Genomic DNA, 13,566 nt, shown 5'->3' on the forward strand with positions numbered 1-13,566 from the left:
GTTGTGGGCAGTTGGCGAGTGTCAGCAGACCCTGCGCCCCAGCTGCTCAGGTGCTTTTCTCTTCCGGATATATCCTAATAGATAGTCTACAAACTGTACAATCCTGAATTACCATTTAACAATTGTAATACTTTTTTATTTAAAAGTATTCTTGATGGCTGTTCATGACTGTGGAATTAATAACCGCTGTGCTCATGCTGAGCACTGGGAGTTGGGAATTTCTGCAGAAGAGATCTATAAATGTCAAGGCTGGGTCTCACAAGAGTCCCAGAGAAATGATATAATGAGATATAGACAAAAGATGCACACTTGAGAATTGAGTCCAACAGCCTCCTTATCAGACATGTCAATCTAATTGTTCTTTTTTCATATGAGCAGATAAAGACTATTCACAGTCCCCCTAGTAATTCTTTTGTTCAAAACCATAAAATGGGGAATACTATAGCTGATATAATGAAAGTACCAGAAAGAGCCCAACACACTGAGATAGAAAAGTAGTGCCAGCCCCATTCTCTTTGGAAAAGAATGGCTTTTTCAAGCCGGGTGTGGTGGCACACACCTTTAATCCCAGCACTTGGAAGGCAGAGGCAGGCAGATTTCTGAGTTAACATCCAGCCTGGTCTACAAAGTGAGTTCCAGGACAGCCAGGGCTATACAGAGAAACCCTGCCTAGGAAAAAAAAATGGCTCTTTCCTCAGACCCTAGAGTGCAATCTTTCTTTGGGATTCTGTTTTCTGAAAGAACTAGTCTGCTAGTGTCATGTGTCCTTTACAGAAGAAGCCATGCTGCTTTACCAAGGATGGGTCTGCTGGCCTCAGTGCATGGAGGACATTCTCCACACTAAAACTTCCCTTTCTCAGACTAGATGCACACAATCCTGGTTCCAGCACTTCTACCCATTGGACTGTTTTTGCATAGACCATTTAAACTCTCTGTCCACTAATGTAGTCTCAGAATCTGCTTCTAGAGAAAGGGCCAGAAACAGACAAAGAATTATCTTGTAAAGATGTTCTCAAAAGAAACAAGGGATAAGCTCAAACTTAAAGACTGTTTATAAAGTCAGCATCATCATTTGATCCATCACATTACAGTTCTGAAGTTAATTTCTTTTTCAATTCTTTCCTCACTCCAAGGCAAAAAGGCTGTTCCTCTGCTAGTTTCTTAGACAAGCCCATGAGAAATAATTGTGTTTGTGAATGCTTTCTAGTCCTGTATTACCTATGTTACATTTTGAAGCCTAAGCAACTTCCTGACACAAACCAGGGCCATTCCCTTAAGACATTATAGTTATCCCTCTAAAAACTGAACATCCAAGAAGCTAGCACACCTGCCTCCTTGTCCTCAGACTTCACACATAATGGGCTTGATAAGATCTCTATCCTCCTGAGTGCCATGAAGATGCAGGGTGTTTCCTGTGTTGTTAACTACAAGTAATTAGCTAGAGCAGGTGATTGTCATTGTATTCAGAATAGGGGGCAACCGACACATACGTAATAAGCTAAGCTGTTGTGCCTCCTGCCAGGAAAGGAAGCTTTCTAGGTCTCTCTATATTTGAGACATAGACTATATGATAATTGTATACATTCCTGAACCCAATACACAGATGCAGCAGGTGACAGGAGGGTGGGGTAAGAAGGCATCCCATCTCTTCAGGTATTCGGGATTTTAGGTTTTGGAAGTCTCAGATGATTCTAGTCAGTTTTAAATGTATCACACATTAATTAAAACACTGATTCCCCTACTCTGTTCTATAAAACTGGAAATCACTCTTTGTGCTTATGTTTCTTTCTTTCTTCTTCTTTTTTTTTTCTTTTACTTTTTTCAAGACAGGGTTTCTCTGTGTAGCCCTGGCTGTCCAGGAACTCACTCTGTAGACCAGACTGGCCTCGAATTCAGAAATTCATCTGCCTCTGCCTCCCAAGTGCTGGGATTAAAGGTGTGCGCCACCACTGCCCGGCTTGTTCTGATGCTTCTTATCTACTCACCTCAGCCTTCTTCCCCAGGATCCTTCTCTGTCTCTGCTGATTATTGCTTAACTCCATTCGTCTATAGCACTGATGCTCACATTCAGCATCTGTCTCTTTTGGCCAATTTATTTAATGCCCCGAAGTCCCATCCTTGCTGTTGAAAATGACAGGATTTACTTTTTATGATAGAATAATATTCCAGTGTGTTTATGAGACAAATATTTTATTATTTTATGATCTCAGTGATTCATTTTCAACTTAGCTATTGTGATCAATGAAGAAACAACTTCTGTGGTACATAATCTCTCTGGCATAATGGCCTCTTCTTCTTTATGTTAGCACTGAGGTTAATGGACAGTATGATTTTTCTATTGCTTAATGTGTAAGAAATGCCCATACTGCTTTGTCTGGGTTCGTTTATATTTCTGTCAAAAGTACGAAAAAGTCTGTCATTTCAACTTCTTTCCTGACATTTGTTGCTATTTCTGTAACTGAGACAAGTGTGATCTGATCTGGGTGAGATGATACCATATGGTTTGAGTCTCTGTTTTCAATTTACTGAAAAATTTCTGTATTATGTATGGGTATTGGTATATCTTTTGAGAGGCTTGTTCAGACTTGTAGCCCATTTTCATTAGGTACTAGTGGTTTTGGGCTTAGCTTCTTAAGTTCATTCTGTATTCTGTTTGGACACAAATGATATGTGTGGGGAGTGGATTGGACTTTGTTGCTTATTTCCTTTGTTGCTGCTGTTTTTACGTAGTCCGTGTAAACATCAGAGCCTGCATTCAAAATTTGGAATATCTCCTATGTATTGTCTTTGGTGATCTCATAGCTTCAGATTTTACATTTGGAGTTTCAATATATTTTGTGTTGATATTATATGCCCAATGAGGATGGAGACATGTCATCCTCCTGTTGAGTTATATCTAATCTTTTCACCACTTTTAGAAGAGTTAATCCTTCCTGTCATGTGTTCTTGGGATCATTTTAAAAGATCATTATTTCATACCATTGAAATAATTTCTGGTTGGTTATTTTATTACATTGTCTACATGTCTAATAGCAGATTTGTGTTGTCCTGGTTACAATACCTTTGAAATATATTTTAATGTCAGATAATATAATGGTTTTGGGATTTTAGTTTTTCTTATTTGTTTGTTTGTCTCTTTGGAGTATTTTCCTCCTCAGGATAATTTGCGCTAATGTGGATAAATTTTAAAATTGTTCCCTTTTGCCATTTGTATGAAAAAGTCATTCTTTGATTATAATTGAACTAAACCTATATCTTACTTTGTGTATTTATCTTTTTATATTATATATATAAATATAAATATAAATATATATATATGTTGATGGATATATTTATATCTTTATTTTATATTTATCCTTTGAAACAAACATTAGAGAGACAGGATTCCTGTGTCCTATAGTCTTATCATTTTTACAGTCTCATCCAGATTGCAATGAACAAGCCAGGATGGCTTGATATTTGGTCAATTATAAATACATTTTCCTTCTTTTCTACCCCCATGAAAATAATTTTCTGACTACACAGAGAACTTGACTATATTTTTCTCAGTATCCTAAATAACTTTTAGTCACAAGTACAACTAAAAATGCAGACATTGCAGTCACCCACCGTTATTAAAAATACAAATACTTTCCCATCCTTGGTTCTTTTCCAGGAGTGTAACTATAAATGGAGTGAATCTTCATTGTAGAAAGTGTCAGGCCTCTACTGGATTTATACCTGGAGTCCTCACTTATTTAAAAGCATCCTAGAAACCATTGAACTTTGTAGCATTATAGAATATAGCAAATGTTTTACTTAGTAGGGGGTTATATCCTTTAAATATAAAATCTATGTCTGATTATTTTTAAAGGTTCTGTAACTTCTAAACACATTTCCATCAATGGTCCTTATTATTAAAACATTCCCGCCTTGCAAGCTCTGTGCTTGCTGTGGTTGAAATTTAAATGTTCCCCCACAGTTTCTTGTGTTTGAACAGCTGGTTCCAGACCGTGACAATGTTTTGGGAAGACTATGTAACATCAGAAGATGGAGCTTTGCTAGAAGAAGTGGTTCATTTGGGAAGGCCTTGGAATTTTATATCTTCTTCTCACACTTTTTATGTTCTGTGGATTCAATAAGAGTGCTGCCTCCTGTCTATGCCTGTATACCTTCCCCATCTTGATGGACTAGTTCCCCTGGCATTGGAAGCTTCAATATCTGTTTTTTCCATAAGTTGCTTTTATCAGATACTTTGTCAGAGTAAAAGGACCACACAATGCCTTGCGGGAGCTATGGAACTATTGGTAAGGTTAATTCTGATCTTTTACACCAAACTAAATAATACCTGTAACTTAGTTCATAACGTGTGGTTTTATTCCTTGATTTATTGTAAAGAACTAAGTCTCCAGAACAAAAACGCCCTTGTGGTAACCAAGCATCTGTCTTTCCAGTACAGGCCACATCTAAATATAGCACAGCCTGTGCAGACAATGACAGCAGTGACATGATGGATGGAGTTGGTTGCCTTGGGTCAGATGAGAATTCTCATTGTCCTATCGTGCCTTATAAGAATGAGGAATTATCAGTATCTGGCTTTACTGTGGGTCTGTGGGAATTAATGAGATAATTACTGCTGTGAGTAAACTTGAAATGGTAAATGTCCAGTAAATGTTTGCTACAATGATGATATAAACATTTATTTCCAAGAGATACCATTTAAGCATTCATCTGGAAGAAACAACTGGGAAACTAACATGACAAGATGATATACTACATTAGTATTTGAAAGAGAGCTGGAAATACAGCAGATGAATTACAGATCACTGTTCTCAGAACCAAGACAATGAGAAGGACAGGAGACAAGCATTGAGGAGAAAGGGTTATACTGGAGGTGACTCATGTAGACAGGGAGGCTGACTAGGAGGTGATCCCAATATTTGAAGTTAAGTCCAAGGAATTATTTAAAAAATTTAAATGGCTCTACACCAGATTTTATCATTTTGAGGAAGAATACATTTTTTTTCAAGCACTCAACTTCAGTCTGATTTGCAGTGGCTAGATAGCAAACTTTATACTGACAAAGAGCTCCTATTTTCTCCTTCCTTCTTTGCTTCCTTCCTTCCTTCCTTCCTTCCTTCCTTCCTTCCTTCCTTCCTTCCTTCCTTCTTTCCTTCCTTCCTTCCTTCTTTCCCCCCTCCCTCCCGCCCTCCCTCCCTGTCCTCTTTCCCTTCCTCTGTCCCTCCTTTCCTTCTTTCTTTCTTTCCTTTTTGGTATGATTGTTTTGATTCTTGTATTTTACATCCCTGCAACTTTCCTCTCTCCTTTCTTCCAAGTTCCTCCCATCCGACTCTCACCCTCCCACCCTCCCATTTCAATCCCCCTACATTTTTCTTCAGAAAACAGGATTTCTCCCATTGATGTCAACCATCCCTAGATTATCAGTTGCAATAAGACTAGGCACATTTTCTCCTGTTGAGGCTACATGAGAAAGCCCAGTAGGAGCAAAGGGTCCCAAAGTGAGGTACCAAAGTCAGAGATGGTTCCTGCTCTCACTACAAGAAGACCAAGCTATACTAATATAACACTTGTGTATAGGGCCTAGGTCAATCCCATGCATACTCCATGGTTGGTGGTTCAGTCACAGTGACGACCTTTGGATACAGGCTAGTAGATTTTTGTCTGTTTTCTTATAGTGTCTTTGACCTCTCTGACTGTTACTCCCTTTCCTCTTCCTCTTCTTCAGGATTGCCCAAGCTCCACCTCATGTTTGGCCGTGAGTTTTTGCATCTTTTCCCATCACTCGCTAGGTGAAACTTCTCTGCTGCTGATTATCCTAAATGCCTATCTGCAAGTATAACAGAATATAATTAGCAATATCAGAAATGGGTTCTCTCTCATGGAATGAATTTGAAGATAGACCAGTCTTTGTTGGATACCCCTTCAATTTATGCTCCATCTAAATCCCAGCACATCTTGTAGGCAGAACAAATTGTAGGTCGAAAGTTTTGTGGTTGCATTTGGTTAAGCAATCCCTTCACTGCAATTCTTGCCTGTTTACAAGAGATGGTAAGTCATGCTCCATGTCCATAATTGCTAGGAGTCTTAGCTAGGGTCACCCTCATAGGTTCTTCGGAGATTTCATTGCCCTAGATTTCTAGCTCCTCACAGAGATGCTTTCCATCCCTGATTCCAGTTGCCTTTCCTGAGCTCCTTCCCTCTGTCCTCCCTCAACCTGTTCCTACCTGTTCCTATCCACATAGTTCCCAGTACCCTCACCCACAATACCTATTCCATTTCCCCTACTGGTGATATTTACAAGTCTCTCCTTGATTCCCCCTTGTTACTTAACTTTTTGGGTCTTTTCACTATAGAATGGTTATTCTTTACTTTATAGGTAGCATCTACTTATAAATGAATACATAACCTCATTGTATTTCTGAGTTTGGGTTATGTCTTTCAGGATGATTTTTCTCTGGTTCCATCCATTTGCCTGCAAGTTTCATGATGTCATTGTATTTTTAAAAATAGCTAATGGGGTAATTTTTGTTTTTATTTTTTTATTTTTTTGTGTAAATATAGGACATTTAAAAAAAACATTCTTCCATTAACAAGAATCTAGGTTGTTTCCAGTTTCTGGCTGTTATTAATAAGTCTAATAAGAACATATTTGAGCAAGTGTCCTAATAGTATGGTGGAGCAGCTTTGGGTATATGGCCAAGAGTGGTCTAATAGGTCTGGATATAGATGTTTCCCGATTTTCTGAGAAACTACAAATTGATTTTGAAGCTGATTGTACAATTTTTTGTACTCACACCAGCAATGGAGGAGTATACCTCTGGCATCACATCATCACCATCATGAGCTCTCCCTTGAGTTTTTGATGTTTGCCAGTTTGATGGACATAAAATAGGATCTCAGAGTCATTTTGATTTGCATATCACTGAAGGCTGAGGAGATTGAACATTCCTTTAAGTGCTTTTTAGCCATTCATTAGTCCTTTCTCTGTTGAGAATTCTCTGTTTAGATATGTGCCCTAGTTGTTTATCATATTATTTGGTTTGTTTATGTCTAATTTCTTTAGTTCACTATATACTTTGGATATCAACCCTCTGTCATATGTGTGGTTGGTGAAAATACTTTCCCATTATGTACCTTGAAGATTTTTCATTTTAACGTTGTCCTTTGCTTTACAGAAGGTTATTAGTTTCATGTGGTCCTATTTAATAGTTGTTGATCTTAGTGTCTGCACAGTTGGTGTTCTCTGTGCAGGAAATTGTCTCCTTTGGCAGTATACTCCATTTTTTTCTTCTATCTGGTTCAGTGTATCTGCTTTTACATTGAGGGTTGAGGTCTTTGGTCCACTTGGACTTGAATCTTTTGCAGGGTGATAGATAAGGACCTATTTGGATTCTTCTACATAGAGACATCCAAATTGACCCACACCATTTGTTGAACATCCTTTCTTTTTTCCATTGTACAGTTTTGGCTTCTTTGTCAAAAAACAAATGTCCGTTAGTGGGTGGATTTACTTCTGGGACTTTGATTCCATTACATTGCTCAATCTGTCTGTTTTTATGCCAGTACCATGTTGGTTTTATTACTATTGGACTGTAGTACAGTTTGAAAACAGGGATGGTGATATCTCCAGAAGTTCTTTTACTGAAAAGGATTGCTTCACCTATACTCTTTTTGTTTGTTTATTTTTCCAATTGAAGTTGAGTAGCATTATTTCAAACTCTTTAAAGAATTGTATTGGAATTTTGATGGGATTGGCAATGAATCTGTCGAGAGCTTTTGATAAATGCCTATTTTTACTATGTCAATCTACTTATACATGCACATGAGAGATAATTCCAACACTGTAAGCTTTCTTCAGTTTCTTTCTTCAGAGATTTGAAGTTCTTTTAATTCTGGTCTTTCAATTGCTTGGTTAAAGTTACACCAAGATATTTTCTATTATTTGTAGCAATTATGAAATTATGATTTCTTTCTCAGCCACTTTATCATTTTTCATATAGGAGATTTACTTATTTATTTTAGTTAATTTTGTATCTAGCCACTTTATGGAAGGTGTTTATCAACTGTATAAGTTTCTTGGTGAATTTTGGGTTGCTTATGTGTACTATCATATCATCTCTTACTGGAGTTTCTTCCTTCTAAGAGGATTTGTATCCCCTTAATCTTCTTTAGTTGTCTTATTGGTCTAGCTAAATCTTCAAGTACTACATTGAATGTATGCTGAGAGGGTGGACATCCTTGTTTTCTTACTGATTTTAGTAGAATTGGTCTATGATTTTCTCCATTTAGTTTGATGTTGGCTATAGGCTTGCTCTAGTTAGGCATGTGCTTTGTATTTCTGTACTCTCCTATGCTTTTATCATGAAAGTATGTTGTATTTTGTCTATGGATTGTTCTTCACATAATGAGATAATCATGTGTGTGTGTGTGTGTGTGTGTGTGTGTATGTGTGTTCTTTTACTTTGTTTATATGGTGGATTATATTGATAGATCTTTTTTATTGACTTGAACCATCTTTGCACCTCTGGAATGAAGATTACTTGATCATATTGGATGATCTATGGGATGTGTTTTTGGAATCAGTTTGCAAGCATTTTATTGAGTATTTTTAAATCAATATTCATGAGAGAATTAGTCTGAAATTCTCTTTATTGAGTCTTTGTGTGGTTTAATTATCAGGGTGATGGTGGTCACATAAAATAAATTTGGGGTGTTCCTTCTGTTTTCATCTTGTGGAATAATTTGATGAGCATTAGTATTAAATTTTGAAAGTGTGGTAGAATTCTATGCTAAAGTCATCTGTACAACTGCATTTCTTCATGAGAGTTTTAATGACTGCTTCTATTTCCTTAGGAATTATAGGTCTATGTAAATTGTTAATATGATCTCAAATTAACTTTGGGAGAAGTATATATCTAGAAAATTGTGCATTTCTTTTAGATTTTCTAATTTTTTTAATTAGGCATTTTCTTCATTTACATTTCCAATACTATCCCAAAAGTCCCCCATATCCTCCCCCCCTCCCCTACCCACCCACTCCCACTTCTTGGCCCTGGCATTCCCCTGTACTGAGGCATATAAAGTTTGCACGACCAATGGGCCTCTCTTTCCACTGATGGCCGACTAGGCCATCTTCTGATACATATGCAGCTAGAGACATGAGCTCTGGGGAGTACTGGTTAGTTCATATTGTTGTTCCACCGATAGGGTTGCAGATCCCTTTAGCTCCTTGGGTACTTTCTCTAGCTCCTCCTTTGGGGGNCCTGTGATCCATCCAATAGCTGACTGTGAGCATCCACTTCTGTATTTGCTAGGCTATGGCATAGTCTCACAAGAGACAGCTATATCAGGGTCCTTCCAGCAAAATCTTGCTAGTGTATGCAAAAACATCTAATTTTTTATATTTGATGTTTTTGAAGAAAAACCTAGAAGTTCTTTTGATTTCCTCAGCACCTATTGTGTTGCACCCCCTTTTCATTTTGGATTTTGCTAATTTGGACATCTCCTTCTGTCTTTTAGTTAGTCTGCCCTAGGGTTTGTCTATTCTGTTAATTTTCTAATACAGCCAACTCTTCCTTTCATTGATTATTTTTATTCTCTTTGCTTCTACTGTATTGATTTTAACCATAGTTGTATTTTCTGTCTTCTACTCTTCTTGGATTTGTTTTATTTTCTTTTTTTTTTTAAATTCTAGAGCTTTTAATTGCATGGTTAAGCTGCTAGCAAGTGATCTCAATCTCACTAATTGCTTTATTAAGGCACTTAATAAGTTCATAAACTTTCCTCATAGCACTGATTTTACTATGTCTCATAAATTTTGTTATGTTTCACATTTATTTTCATTGTATTATATAAAGCCTTTTAGTTTCTTTATTTCTTCCTTGACTCAGTAATTACTCAGTATTTGTTTATTCAGTTTTGATGAGTTTATAGACTTTATGCCCTTTCAGTTGTTGTTGTAGGCCAGTTTTAATATATGGTGGTCTGATAGCATACATGGAGTTACTGCAGTTATCTTATATCTGTTGAGATTCCTTTTTTACTCACTATATGAAAATTTTTGAAGAATGTTATGTGAGGTGCTGCAAAGAAGTTTTATTATTTGGGCAAAATATTTTGTAGATATCTATTAGGTCTATTTGAGTCATAATGTCTTTTACTTCCATTATTTCTCTGCTTAATTTTTGTCCTGAAGCCTTGTTCATTGTTGAGGGTTGGGGCTTGAAGTCTTCCATTATTAATGTATGGTCTTTATTGTTTGATTTAAGCTTTAGTAATGTTTCTTTCACTAATATGGTTTCCATTTTGTCTGGGTCATCAATTTTTAGAATTGAAATATTATCTTGGTGGATTTTTCCTTTGATGAGTATGAACTATCCTTCTCTATCTCTTTTGATTAATATTGGTTGAAAGTTTATTTAGTTAGGTATTAAATGGCTACAGCTTGCTTCTGAGGTCTATTTACTTGGAAATCCATTTATCTAAAGTAATTTATATCTTTGATGTTTAGATACATTTCTTGAATGCAGCAGAAAGATGGATCTTGTTTTTGCATCCATTCAGTTAGTCTATATATTTTAATTGAAGAATTGAATCCATTAATAACTGAATCCACTAATATTGAAGTATATTAATGACCAATGACTGTTAAATCTTGTTATTTTGATTTTGGTAATGGTAGTGTGTGCATGTGCATGTGTGCTAGTGCGTGTGTGTGTGTGTTTGTGTATGTTTCCCTTCTCTTGGTTTTGCTAGTACAAAGTTATTTATTTCCCGTGTTTTCTTGCATGTTGTTAACTACCATGTGTTGAAGACATTTTCAAATATCTTTTGTAGACTTTCCTTTGTGGATAGATGTTGTTTATAATTTGATGTTATATACTATCTTGCATTTTCCAATTATGGGGATTGAACATTTTACTTGATATGGCAGTTTGTGCTGGCAGCTGTGACTTTTTAGAGTCTCTAAGACATCTTCCTAGGCCCTAGCTTTTAGAAACTCTACTGAGAAGTTATGTGTAATTTTAATACCTCTGCCTTTATGTGTTTGTTGGCCAATTTTCCCACCCTGCTTTTAATATTATTTCTTTTTCCTGAATATTTAATGTTTTGATTATTATGTGGCAGTAGGGATTTTTTTTTCTGTTCCCAACTATTTTGTGTTCTCTAATCTGCTCATATGTTTATGGGTTTTTCTTTCTTTAGGTTAGTGAACTTTTTCTCCATGACTTTGTTGAAAATATTTTCTGGTCCTTTAAAAAATGTTTGTATTGGAAGCAATAGGACCTGCTTGAGTTCCCAACCCTAGGATACATGTAAAACCTTGCTTGGCAACACACAATGCATTTGTAATTACAGTAACAAGGAGACAGGGACAGACAGATCTAAAAACATTTGCTTCCTTGGTGAGCAGCATACCATTAAAAGACCCCTTATCAGAAGAAATGATAGATGATATCTGAGGAATGATGGCTAAGGTTGTCCTCTAGGATCCACTTACATACACATCTATGTATATGTGTTTACTGATCCCCACACAGACACATACATGAATGTGTGCAAATAGACATAAAAGAGGTAATAAAATGACATATATTATTTTAATTCAATTATATTGAATATGAAAATTCATATCTGTCATTCTATATCTTATGAATTTTGTGGAAATTCACAAAATGGTTGAAGGTAGCTACAGGTTATTTTAAACTTTAGTTATTTCCATTCCAGGCCCTGAAAGGGGTGTGTGGAATTGTCTTTTTTTTTCTTTTTGTAGAATGCCCTAGGGAACCACAACTATAAATCCTCCTCTTCCCAGCGGTAATAACTGCACATAGCTCAAGTAGCCAAGGCTGATTTATAATAGAGAAACTCAATTTGTACTTTATTCTTCTGCTTCTATGAATTCAGTTTGTTATCTTGAACCTCTGGAAAGGAAATCCATTCATTTAGTTTTTATGCTTAAGCTTTTTTATTAAACTTGTAGAATTCCTCTACATAAATATGAGTAACATCCACCAACCTACTATTTTATGTTGTTGCTTTGTAACTTCCAGATAATTAATTAATTCCTTTGAATTAATTACATTTTTATTTTACAGTGTGACCCTTAATTCTTTATATTTATTGAATTTATTCTTACATTATCTGTGACGTGGAGAAACTTACTTCCCTACATATATTTTGTAGAATGTAGTTGCTGCTATAGGTTTTATTAAAGTTCTGTCTTCTAACAGACCCTCTGGGTCTACCCAGACTTTAAGGATTTTATTCCTTTCTGTTATAGCAACATTGATTGTGTACCACCTGGGAACCAGCATTGTGGACTAGTTTATGTGCCTGTGGATACAGTGGCTCTCAGAGAAATCTGTCAACTCTACTGAAGCAAGATTCTTTTGCTTCTAACATTCTTTTGAAATTTAGGTATTTGCTATAGGAAATGGCTACCTTCTATTTCTGCCTTAAGGGCTATACGGGAACCTTCACTAGGTGGGTAAAGATGTTTTTACTGTGTTGTCACTCATATCCAAACTCCTGTTCTCTCTAGTCCTGCTCTGGATATTCTCAGTTTTAGACAAAAGGAAGCCAAGACCCGGGCAAAGGCTGGGAAATACTGACTGAGCCCAATATGGGATCTCTGTTGCTTTTTTGCATCTTCTTCTGCTTCAGATGATGGTGGCTATGGATACAACCTCCTCACACTACTCACATGCCCTTGAGCAGACAGATATATCCCTCTTTCCTTCCTGTTATATCCAGACTCTAGGTATGTTCCCAACAGGTAATGAGTGAGGGAGTCTTCTACTCAACATTTATGCAAATACAAACAGCAGTGCATCAAGATAGTGGGTTTAAAAAAAACAAAGTTAAGTTGGAATGACAAGAGGAAAGAGATATGGGAAAATTAGAATGAAGATAATTAAGGTTAATTTTTATCAAAACACAGTGTGTGCATATATAAAATAATTAATTGAAAACACAAATGCAAAAGTATTGTTAAAAAGAAAACCATAAATATTTTGACACAAAAAGGTTTAATATTTAAGGAGGAGAAAACTACAAAGTGAAGTGGAAGCTCATAATGCTTGCGAGGTCAGCATGGTGTAGAAGTTCATGAGGATGCTTTCTCAAGACATAGCTATTAGGTTATTCAGAGAATAAGTATAAGGTACTTGATGTCTGTCACACATAACTGAAGTCTGATGCTACCACCTTCCAGTTTGGTTATGTGAAGATTATAGTTTACCAGTATACAAGTATCTATCATACATGGCAATATTCCTTTTGAAAATATGGTCATCTCTTTAAATTTTGAGAGAAAAATAATGAAGATAATGCATTAGCAGTGTCTGAGAAGTAGTCAATATGAAGTAAAATTTGTTGATGCCTTGTCATAGCTTCATTTTAAATCTACCCACAATCTTGCTTAAGTTTGTTAAGATGGATATTTCATAAAAGGAGGTGTATATCAAAAAAGGTTTCTTCGAAGCTTAGGTGGAGAGAGAAAGAGAGAGAGAGAGAGAGAGAGAGAGAGAGAGAGAGAGAGAGAGAGAGAGAGAGAGAGAGAGA

Source organism: Mus caroli, chromosome 7 (assembly GCF_900094665.2).
Source record: "Mus caroli chromosome 7, CAROLI_EIJ_v1.1, whole genome shotgun sequence".
NCBI lineage: Eukaryota > Metazoa > Chordata > Mammalia > Rodentia > Muridae > Mus > Mus caroli.